Consider the following 11,964-nt stretch of genomic DNA (forward strand, 5'->3'; position numbering starts at 1 on the left):
CTCGTAAGGGCAGGTGGAGTGATGGAGGGTCTCGTAAGGGCAGGTGGAGTGATGGAGGGTCTCGTAAGGGCAGGTGGAGTGATGGAGGGTCTCGTAAGGGCAGGTGGAGTGATGGAGGGTCTCGTAAGGGCAGGAGGAGTGATGGAGGGTCGCGTAAGGGCAGGTGGAGTGATGGAGGGTCTCGTAAGGGCAGGTGGAGTGATGGAGGGTCTCGTAAGGGCAGGTGGAGTGATGGAGGGTCTCGTAAGGGCAGGTGGAGTGATGGAGGGTCTCGTGAGGGCTGGTGGAGTGATGGAGGGTCTCGTAAGGGCAGGTGGAGTGATGGAGGGTCTCATGAGGGCTGGTGGAGTGATGGAGGGACTCATGAGGGCTGGTGGAGTGATGGAGGGTCTCGTAAGGGCAGGTGGAGTGATGGAGGGACTCGTAAGGGCAGGTGGAGTGATGGAGGGTCTCGTAAGGGCAGGTGGAGTGATGGAGGGTCTCGTAAGGGGAGGTGGAGTGATGGAGGGTCTCGTAAGGGCAGGTGGAGTGATGGAGGGTCTCGTAAGGGCAGGTGGAGTGATGGAGGGTCTCGTAAGGGCAGGTGGAGTGATGGAGGGTCTCATGAGGGCTGGTGGAGTGATGGAGGGTCTCGTAAGGGCAGGTGGAGTGATGGAGGGTCTCATGAGGGCTGGTGGAGTGATGGAGGGTCTCGTAAGGGCAGGTGGAGTGATGGAGGGACTCATCATGGCACCATCTCCAGGATTCAGCTCTGGGCTCCTCATCCTCAGCACTCACACCAGCCTGCTGACATTTCAGATTCTACAAAATGCACAAACATAACACAAAAGCAGTCATTTTAACCACACAATGTCATATGATTTCAGTATTATTTAGAAGACAAAAACGCTTTTTTTCCACAAATGCCGCCATCATCTTCCCTTGCAGGTCCTGCTCCACCACAAAAGCTGTGCAGCTAATGCACAGAAATCAAGAATCAGAAAAGTGCTGTAATAGCTCTGTTTGAAATTACAATAATTAGTTATTGTTATTAATTTCTGTGGTATACTCACTCAAAGCCTTTGATGGCAGCATTCAGCTTCATGAGCCACTCTCCACCGGATAAAAACACATCTGTTCATCTGACCCTGTAACATCCAGACAAGATTCACATTACCTCTGTGATTTATGAGCTTGTTTTAACTTTTTATCCAACATAAAAGTTCCTCAATTTATCAACAGTACTAATGGACAAATAAAATAGATAACTTATGTTTAGTTTATAGATTTGTTCTTCATAATAGCACACATTCATCACTCAGATGTCTATTTCATGTTGTGATGTGTTCTTCTGCAATACTTACTGAAGATGTTCCTGTCAGAAGTAAATAGACATTTAAAATAAGCGTCTTTAGGATGTATATGGTTTATGTAAATCCACTTTAGAGACGTAACTTACGTGTCCTTACTGGAGCTCGCCTGTTAGCTAACGTTATACATAATAAAACGTGTTTTTACAGCAAAATCACAACTATACTACACTGTGTAACGTCTTTACACCTTCAACAATTCAACAGTTTACTCTACAGTAGTTCAACACATGCAATTTTAACACAAGGACCCGTGTTTACTCACATTTGAAAGCACCCGCGTCGCCGTTCTCTGCGATGTTTGATAATGACGTATCCTCTCGCGTGGCCTCCTGGGATAGAAAAGTATTCATCTTCGAGCTCTTCAAAATCTGGGTTGAAGCAGTAAGCCATCCGGGAACTTCTCGGCTACTCTTTTATGAGTACTGAGGTTTCGGACATACTACTCCGTTCACGTACTGTTTTCCCATACTATATAGTAGGAAAGTAGGAATATTCGGACGCACTATAAGTATATGTACGCCCGAATCTCGCGATAATTAGTACGTCACTCTGGTAATTCTCGCCTACTCTTTTATGGATACTAAGGATTCGGACATACTTATTCGCTCGCCTACTGCTTTTTCCATACTATATAGTAGGGAAGTATGCGGTTTCGGACGCAGCCTGTGATTCACTCACACACACACACAACACAAGAGCGCGCGCAGCGACCGTAACACAAGAGCCAGACAGCAGCCGCTGACCTATCTAATATCAGCACAAACAAGTTAACATAACGTTAGTCTACTCTTATTCACATTGGATATATAATGATGGTGGCCGTGGGCTTTTATTTATTTTTTTAATTAACGGCCTCGTCGAGGTCGACCCGTTCGGCAGATTTACCTCAGCTCGACGAATATGCAGTCCGTTTTCAAACCGACGACTACTTCACCGCAGACTTATGATGTTTATCGCGTATCAATGACGTGCGGGTCGGATACATGCGACCTGGCCGTTCAGACTGAAGTCACATTTCAAAAGATCGGATACGTATCGGATTTTGGACCACATACCCAAGTGGCCTGGGTCGCATTTGAAAAGATCGGATCTGTGTCGTTCAGACTGTCATGAAAAGATCAGATACAGGTCGCATAGGGGCAAAAAAATCGGAATTGGGTCGTTTCATCCTGCAGTGTGAACGTAGCCAATGGGGCTGTAATCATTAGGCGATAAGGCTAAGTAAATCTGTGTGTCGTCTGCATAGCTGTAGTAGAGCTGTGTGTCGTCTGCATAGCTGTAGTAGAGCTGTGTGTCGTCTGCATAGCTGTGGTAGATCTGTGTGTCGTCTGCATAGCTGTGGTAGATCTGTGTGTCGTCTGCATAGCTGTAGTAGAGCTGTGTGTCGTCTGCATAGCTGTGGTAGATCTGTGTGTCGTCTGCATAGCTGTGGTAGATCTGTGTGTCGTCTGCATAGCTGTAGTAGAGCTGTGTGTCGTCTGCATAGCTGTAGTAGATCTGTGTGTCGTCTGCATAGCTGTAGTAGAGCTGTGTGTCGTCTGCATAGCTGTGGTAGATCTGTGTGTCGTCTGCATAGCTGTGGTAGATCTGTGTGTCGTCTGCATAGCTGTAGTAGAGCTGTGTGTCGTCTGCATAGCTGTAGTAGATCTGTGTGTCGTCTGCATAGCTGTAGTAGAGCTGTGTGTCGTCTGCATAGCTGTGGTAGATCTGTGTGTCGTCTGCATAGCTGTGGTAGATCTGTGTGTCGTCTGCATAGCTGTAGTAGAGCTGTGTGTCGTCTGCATAGCTGTAGTAGAGCTGTGTGTCGTCTGCATAGCTGTAGTAGAGCTGTGTGTCGTCTGCATAGCTGTAGTAGAGCTGTGTGTCGTCTGCATAGCTGTGGTAGATCTGTGTGTCGTCTGCATAGCTGTGGTAAAATTAAAGTAAAACACCGTAATTAAAATAAAGTGCAAAAAAGTTCCTAGAGAGCCAAAAAGACTATTCTAGGCACGATCTGGAGCCCTGTATAAGATAACAGTGAATTGCAATTGAAAATATAGACAAATTTAAAAGTTACTTATATTGCCCATTATTAATTTTCATAATCTTTGGTAATGCAGGTGATGGAAATCAAACAGAAGAAGACATTCTTAAATGGTAAGTTTGTCTTGCTCTAAGATTTGACTTAATCAGTTTATTGATGTTATTAGAAGGACAGCAATATTTTTAAGTCATAGTTAGTGGTTAAACACTTGTACAAGTTCTTATATAGCGATTAGTCACACAATGTACATTAACAAAATAAATTCTCTTTTTGAGGCCAATAAAACTATAAAGCACTCAAAACTAATTTCAAATACTCTAATCCTGATAAAACGTTTGATATTTCAGGGAACTTATGAATGATGAATTGAAAAGAAACATTGAAGAACTGAACTCAGAATTTGACAGAAATCATCAAACTCTCGATGATGAAATAAAGGAGCTGGATGATGCCATTGATGAACTTGAGTCCGTGCACAGGAACACGACAGTGGGCAGTTTGGTCGGATCATCAGTTGGAGCCGCTGGAGGAATCGCAGCCATAGGAGGATTGTGTTTAGCCCCGTTCACATTAGGTGCTTCTTTAGCTCTCACTGGTGCAGGTGTTGTTGCTGGAGGAGCTGGAGGAGTAACAGGTGCAGCATCAAACATCACTAACATGGTCAAGCAGAAAACCCTGCGTGAGAAGATTGAGAAGATCATCAGTGAGTTACAGAACACAATCAAGCCAATGGAAGAGCTTCTGTGTAAAATTGATAAAATCGCAGAGGACATTAAATTGGTGGAGCAAGCCAATTTAAATAAGCTTGACATTCAGAGAGCAGCAAGAGGTGCTGAGGAGGTATTAAAGATTGCAAAAGTAGCTCATGTGGCTGGAAAAATGTGTGCCGAGGCTGCCAAAGAAATCCGTGTGTTTGTGAAGGCTGTCAAAGCTGCGCGTGGGTCTGCATCGGCTGCCAGAGCTGTGCGTGCGACTGCAGAGGCGGTCAAAGAAGTCCGTGCGACAGCAGCGTTCACTGGCGTACTCTCCGCTCTGTTTATTGCTCATGATGTTTACTGTATTGTTCAAGATTCAAAAGAGCTCTCTGAAATTAATCAACCAGCAGACAAGAGAAAAGAAGAAGAAACCTCATCAGAAACTCTGAAATTTATTCTTCAGATGAAAGCAGCAGCTGCTCAGTTTAAGAAGATTGTGGAAATAATTAAAGATGCTGTAGACATTACGGTACTGTAGACAAAACAACCTTTCAGGCCTGGCAAAGACAGAGACAGTGATAAAAAATGTGAATGAAGATGGAAAACATTCATAATTTTTTAACATTTATTTGATAATTTTTTTCTTGTGTTTCTGATTGTTTTCCATGTGGAATTTTAATTGGAATTTTTTTTTTTTTATCAAAATAAAATTATTATTATTATTATATTAAAAATCAAAACAATTTTTTTTTCTTCCAGTTTATTGGTCTGTTAGGAGAGACATAAGTGTCTGCATTTTTGTTTATTCTATATTGCTATTTCATTTGAGTTGACAGTAAGTTTGTTTACTTTATTTTGTCTGTCCTTGTAGTCTATTGCGTCCAATATGTTTAAATGTTAATAATAATAATAGTAAAGAAAGTATTTGAAAAATGGACTCAACCTTGTTCATGTTTGATATATCTTGACTCTTGAAATACAGTATCTGACTGATATTATTGACATGTTCTTTGTATGACATATTCTTAAACCTAGTATTTTGTTGGATTATTCACTGCTAATTGATCAGTCTATCCCAAGTGTTTTCTGTTTTACTAGTTGTATTTGTAATTATTTACTTTATATTGTATTATTTAGAGCAATGTTCATGTTCAAATTGAGATCTTCATTATTTTCGTGCCAAATAAATACACAGTGAGCCAAACAGCCCTTCTGCTCTGTGGAAGAAAAAGTTACAAGTTTGCAACTAATGCTGCATTTTCAATAAAAATATAACAAGATATGTTATAGTAGAGTGCATGAAGTATTTTTTCCAGGACACTTAATTTGTTATATAAATATAGCATATCATTTTAAAAATATCAATACCAAGCAATTTCCTGACCACCAGATGACACTCAAGAGCAGATGAGACGTTCTCTGACCTCTGAACTCTTAACTCATTTCTGCTCATAGTCCATTCTCATACCAAAGAAGACATTGGGTGGTTCTCAGTATCCATCCTCGTCTCCTCCGTCCTCCATCCATCCTATGACCCGGAAACCGATCGAGCTCTGCCATCTTGAAGGACATCTCAATTCTCTAATTGCACCGCGAGTATGGAGGAGTGAGGAGTGAGGAGGCTTCCTGATGAGCGAGGATACACAGGTGTCTCCTATGTGGAAGAGTTTTATCGACTAAACGTGACGCACGTATAAATTCTCCTCCCCCTTCACATTGGTCACAATAATTTTAATTTATACTTTACCTTTGCAGTTTATATAAACCACAAATATCACATATTTCAACAGGGTATCTTGCTTTATTATTATTTACTATGAATTTCTTAAATTACCAAACTAAAACAACATAAGCACAGATCCTTTGAGCGCTGCTGTGAAGTGACGCTCTAGTGATCGACAGAAGATGAAGAAGACATTTACCCCCGGTTTCACAGACAAGGCTAATATGATTCTTTAGGGTCTATATTAAAAGTTTGTAAAATTCATAAAAATTCTCATTAGTATTGTAAGAAAACACTAAGTTTACCTGGTCAAAAACAGCTCTGTTTTCAGCATGCCGTTTAAGTGCATGTGTCTTTAAATGATAATGAGCTTTGCTCACCCCGCCCCTCTGTTCTGTGCTTACACCGTTTGTAACTCAATAACACAATAACCATAACGCGTTGTTCATTATAAACGTGGGGTTATGAATTATATTGAGATCGTCTTACATAGAAAACATGCCGTAATGTACCCTGAGTGTAAACAGCCGCAAAGATTAATATAAAGATTAATATAAAGGTAATAAAACGTTACACTCACTTCTTCTTCTGGAGGTGCAGCAGGAACACGAATAGTTGGTACCGATCCTTTTTTCAGGAGCAGCTTCTTAGCAAAACCAGCTTTATACTGACCCTCGTTTGTAAAGCAGTCTGGTGTGTGAAATGATTTGCGCAAACATGAAAGCATTAACGTTGATCGTGGGGAATATTCACTTCGAAAACAAACTCAGCCACTGCGTCTTCAGTGGTTCGGATTTAGGAACATCAAAATGATGCTCTGTTCGTTATTACACCCAAGAACAGAACACCACAATCAGTGAGACGCCATTCTGCTCATAGACAGTGCTCCAGCGTATCAACAATGACGTGCGGACTCTGACTGACAGCTCGCTTACGAGCGGGGACGGGTCTATGTTGAAACACTGCTGTCAATCAACAATCGTGGGAGGGGCATCGATTTTGCGACGTCACAAAATCGAAAGGCTTGATTTGAGACAGGGGAAAACATAAGAAGATTTAAAAAAAAAAAAAATTGGGAGGATTGTTATCATTTTATGATGGTTGTGTACAGGCACTACCAACACACATTTCAGTACAATCAACTTGTAAAAGTGCATGTACCATTATATGACCCCTTTAAGAACAAGCTCGAGTCTGTGGCCTTCTCTCACAATCCAGCCTGTCAGTGAAAGGCATTATTTTAGCCAACAGAGCTTGCACACTCATGCTTAATGAATTCTCTCAGAAAATACATGTTATAACTCATCACATCATTCACACAAACTTCATACATGTTTGAATAAGATTAAAGTGCATTTTAGAACAAAATCACATGTTGTATTACAATAAAGAAAACTCATATTAAACTTTTTAGACGGAGCATCAGTACAACTCACCTCTCTTCAGTCGCATTTACCGCAAACTGAAGGAGAGCAACCGGAACCGGAACACAAGTCTTAAAGGAGCCACGCACCGCATTGAACAATACTGGAAAATGACCATCTAACCATAGAAATATGACATCTGTTAAGCTGCAACCCCACTTTTGAAAAATCCCCAGAAATGACATACCCAAACTGAAACAGATACAGTTCATGAACCCTTTGCATTAAAAGCACAAGTATGATCTCATTTGAAAGCTGACACCTGGCAGTTTATTGTAAATGTAGAATTAATTATTGTCATAATGACAAAAATTGTTATAAATAGCTTCAAAGTTTTGTAAAATTATTAGAAATAATTTTTTATGAAACATCCTCATGAAAATAAAATTGAAGTTGGCACTGGAGCAATCTAGAAATGCACTACAGCTAAAGCCATATGTCTAAACATTCTATGTTTAAAATCTGAAGATAATAAGTCCAAAACTCTGTATTTAGTTAAATGTTTTTCAAGACCATGTCAAATGACTTTATTTTGATTTGACGCTAAAATGCTACTGATGTTTATTGTCATCTTCTAACCATCTATCCAGTATATTGTCTCTATTGTTTTGTGGTGCAGACGATCCCCATTCAGTCTCAGTCTCCCCCTGCACACATTCACAGCTCTCCAGCCTGGTTATGGCTCTAAATATGCATTTCTTTTGTCTGCATTATAGCTACTAACGACTGGCTATTCACAGGCTATTCATAGGGTTTCAGTCCCTAATTTCTTTTCTCAAAGTTCACCATCACATTTTAAACTGTATCAAATGCATTTCTTGAATAAAGACACATTTCAGGTAGCATTCAAAAAATAATAATAGTATAACTTCTAGGTAGCAGGTGCACCTAGGGCTAGCTAGCATGTTAGCTTAGCACACCATCAATACACGACAATTTATGAGATTAAAACCATGTTTGTGCTCTAAACTTACTTTTTAACGCACGTTGAGTATTTTAAATAATCTTCTGTGATCTAATTTGGCTTCAGATAAAAAAAATCAGACAGAAAATATACTATTGGATAGTGTTCTGCACAATGATAGTCTATATAGATTAGCATTACATTATAAATATAATCTATTATTATGAAAATACCTGGCATGGCTTGAAAAACACAGGTAACTCAAATATCAGTGCAATCATGTTTATTGGCTTCAAAACATCTGTATCTGCATGTTACAGCGCGATCTCTTGTTAGCTTTGTGTGTATCAGTGACGTCCTGGAATGTCACATGGTCATGGCTCTTCTTCATGTTCCATATATGGACTATTATTGTGCATGTAGCACCCTCAGGCTATTGGTATGAATTAAAAAACACAGTATCGGAATACCAAATGCTCATAAAGATTACATCGACGCATTTGGGTATAAATTCAATAAATATTATTCCTGTCTATAGAAATATGATGTAAATCTATGAGAATCTATCAATATTTCTCCAAATCTGCACATTTTTGAGCTAAAGCCCTGAGGGACGTTGTTTTGTGTATCGCTGTCATGACGACAGCACGGAGTTTTTTATGAATGAAAGCGGCTGACGCGCATAATTCATATTAAAGGTATCGACTCATTTTTTCATTTCATAACTCCTGACACAAATTAAGACATAACTGTCACTATGAGTTTCTCAGAATACAATAGTGGTCAAATACTGAAACTTGAGTATTATATCTTTTTAATTATGTATAGTTTGTCAAGGTATAACATTAAATCTGATAGTAATTTTGAATTAAATAAATAAATAACGCTTCAGTGCGCGGGCGCACTGGCAACGGTTAACAGGTTAATAGAAATCAATATTATTTCCAGAATACAAAATAATGAAAGAAACATAATAAATGATAATAACACAGGGAGAGATTTTGAGTGAAATTTATAAATAAATATAACACCCGTTACACAAGGAACAGTGAACAAAAACAGAGAGTCGGAGAACGTCTCGGTTACGTATGTAACCCTCGTTCCCTGAGTAGGGAACGGAGACGTTACGTCGGATGACGACGAATGGGGTTTCGCTTAGAAAGCCTGTCATCTTTGAGTATATAAAACGAGCCAATGGCAATAAAAATGCCATGGGTCTGCGGAATTTGCATAGCGTATCTCCGCCCCACCCTGGGGGTATATAAGGAAGTGCGCTGGCAACATGCAGATATGTCTTCGCTGAGGAGCCAAGACTGAACTCAGGCGTTCCAGCGGTACAGCGGAAGTGGCAGGGAGACGTAATGTCTCCGTTCCCTACTCAGGGAACGAGGGTTACATACGTAACCGAGACGCTCCCTTTCGTTGTCACTCCGAGTTACGTCGGATGACGACGAATGGGGTTCCCAGTGTAATCACGCCACCTCTCGACTGTCTTCCAGTGCCCTGCGTAAGTCTGAGCTCCCTGTCGTGAGACTAGCATGGACGAAGGAGTCCTACTTAACACAGGAATACCAAGGTACACTGGGAAGCATATCTCAGTGGAAATATGCAATCATGCCCAGCTCGAAGGGGGGGACTTAAGAATACACATATGACCCGAAGGAACTGCATATGGAGAATCACTGGGGTGTCCAGCCGCAGGTGGAATATTTCAACCCCAGGGGTGGCAAGGTGGCTTGCCAAGGGAAAGACACATGCTCAGAGAGGCTTACAGTGGAATACACATGTGGGGGTCGCCCAGAGGGGGAACCATGCACATGGAGGCACCTAGCCAAGCGCGAAAGCTGCCGGTGGCATAACTCTGGCGTTGACGTCGTCAGTGCTGGAGGAGACTCAGGGCTTATTAGGCTCACCTGAGGAGAATATCGCACGTATCCCGTCTGTGGAGAGGAATGGCGAGCAAGCGAAGACACCTGAGCAGAATCTAGTACCGGCTAGTTGAAGCGAGTACATGAGAAGAAACTGGCTCCACTCGGAGATTATAGAATCTTGCTAATGTGTTAGGTGTCGCCCAGCCTGCAGCTCTACAGAGGCGCCATGCGCTAGAGCCCAAGAGGATGCTACACTCCGAGTGGAGTGAGCCTTCACACCAAGGGGGCACAGACGACCTTGCTGCTGGTATGCCAAAGCAATGGCGTCCACTATCCAGTGAGACAACCTTTGCTTGGAGAGAGCCTTTCCCTGCAGCTTCCCACCATGACAGACAAAGAGCTGGTCTGAGGTCCTGAAACACTGCATTCTGTCTACGTAAGCACGGAGGGCGTGTACTGGACAGAGCAATGCCAAGGCTGAATCTGCCTCCTCCAAGGGCAGCGCTTGCAAGTTCACCACCTGGTCCCGGAAGGGAGTGGTGGGAACCTTGGGCACGTATCCAGGCCGGGGTCTCAGGATCACGTGAGAGTTAGCCGGCCCGAATTCCAGGCACGCTTCGTCAACCGAAAATGCCTGCAGGTCCCCCTACCCTCTTGATGGAGGCCAATGCAACCAGGAGCGCTGTCTTCATTGACAGGAACTTAAGCTCCACTGATTGCAGAGGCTCAAAGGGAGCACTCTGCAGGGCAGTTAAAACCACTGAGAGGTCCCAAGAGGGAACGAGAGGAGGGCGGGGAGGATTTAGTCTCCTCGCTCCTCTCAGGAACCTGATGATCAGGTCGTGCTTCCCTAGAGACTTACCTTCAACTGCATCGTGATGTGCGGCAATGGCGGCAACATACACTTTCAGGGTGGAGGGAGACAGCCTTCGCTCCAACCCTTCTTGCAGGAAGGAAAGCACGACACTGATCGGGCATTTCGTGGGTTCTTGCTGTTTAGAAGAACACCAGTTGACGAAGAGGTTCCACTTCAACGCATAGGCATGTCTCGTGGACGATACTCTAGCGGAAGTGATGGTAGCCACCACCGCTGGTGGTAGGGTACTCAAACCTACCTCCTCCCGTCCAGGAGCCACACGTGGAGGTTCCAAAGATCGGGACGAGGGTGCCAAAGGGTGCCCCGTCCCTGAGAAAGCAGGGCCTTCCTCAGAGGAATTGGCCAGGGAGGTGCTGTCGCGAGGAGAACTAGTTCTGGGAACCAGGTGCGGTTGTGCCAATACGGGGCAACCAATATTACCTGCTCCTCGTCCTCCCTGATCTTGCGCAAAGTCTGCGCAAGGGGGCTCACTGGGGGAAACGCATCCTTGCGTAGGCCCCGCGGCCAGCTGTGCGCCAGTGCATCCGTGCCGAGCGTGCCCTCGGACAGGGAATAAAACAGGTCGCAGTGGGACGAGTTGTGGGAGGCAAACAGATCTACCTGTGCGTCCCCGAACTGATCCCAAATCAGCTGGACCGACTGGGGATGGAGTCGCCATTCTCCAGCGAGAGGCCGAACTCGAGACAGCTCGTCGGCCGCCTGGTTCAGGTGTCCCGGGATATAAATGGCTCGAAGCGACCTCAGATGCTTCTGACTCCATATGAGGAGGTGGCGGGCGAGTTGCGACATACGGCGGGAGCGTAGACCACCTTGATGGTTGATGTACGCTACTGTGGCGGTATTGTCTGATCGGACTAGTACGTGTTGACCCTTGAGCAACGCTCGGAAGCGGTGCAGGGCAAGGCGTACGGCCAGCAACTCGAGGCAATTGACATGCCAAAGGCGCTGAGGACCTGTCCAGGAACCTGCAGCAGCATGTCCATTGCACATGGCACCCCAGCCCGTGGTGGAGGCATCTGTGGAGACAACAACATGCCTGGAAGCTCGTTCTAAGGGCACTCCAGCCCGTAGAAAATTGAGGTTCGACCACGGGGT

General features: G+C 43.6%; 1 long non-coding RNA gene across 1 annotated transcript; it reads right to left on the minus strand.

Moving 5' to 3' along the window:
- Window positions 1-422: 422 nt before the first annotated feature.
- Window positions 423-2,010, minus strand: LOC311287560. The gene is made up of 3 exons (XR_014626755.1): window positions 1,615-2,010; window positions 1,053-1,127; window positions 423-801 (listed from the first exon to the last, which is right to left on the minus strand). It is a non-coding gene; the product is annotated as an uncharacterized lncRNA (long non-coding RNA).
- Between the last annotated feature and the right edge of the window lie 9,954 nt (window positions 2,011-11,964).

The sequence above is a fragment of the Rutilus rutilus genome (genome assembly GCF_951802725.1).
Source record: "Rutilus rutilus genome assembly, chromosome: 3".
NCBI lineage: Eukaryota > Metazoa > Chordata > Actinopteri > Cypriniformes > Leuciscidae > Rutilus > Rutilus rutilus.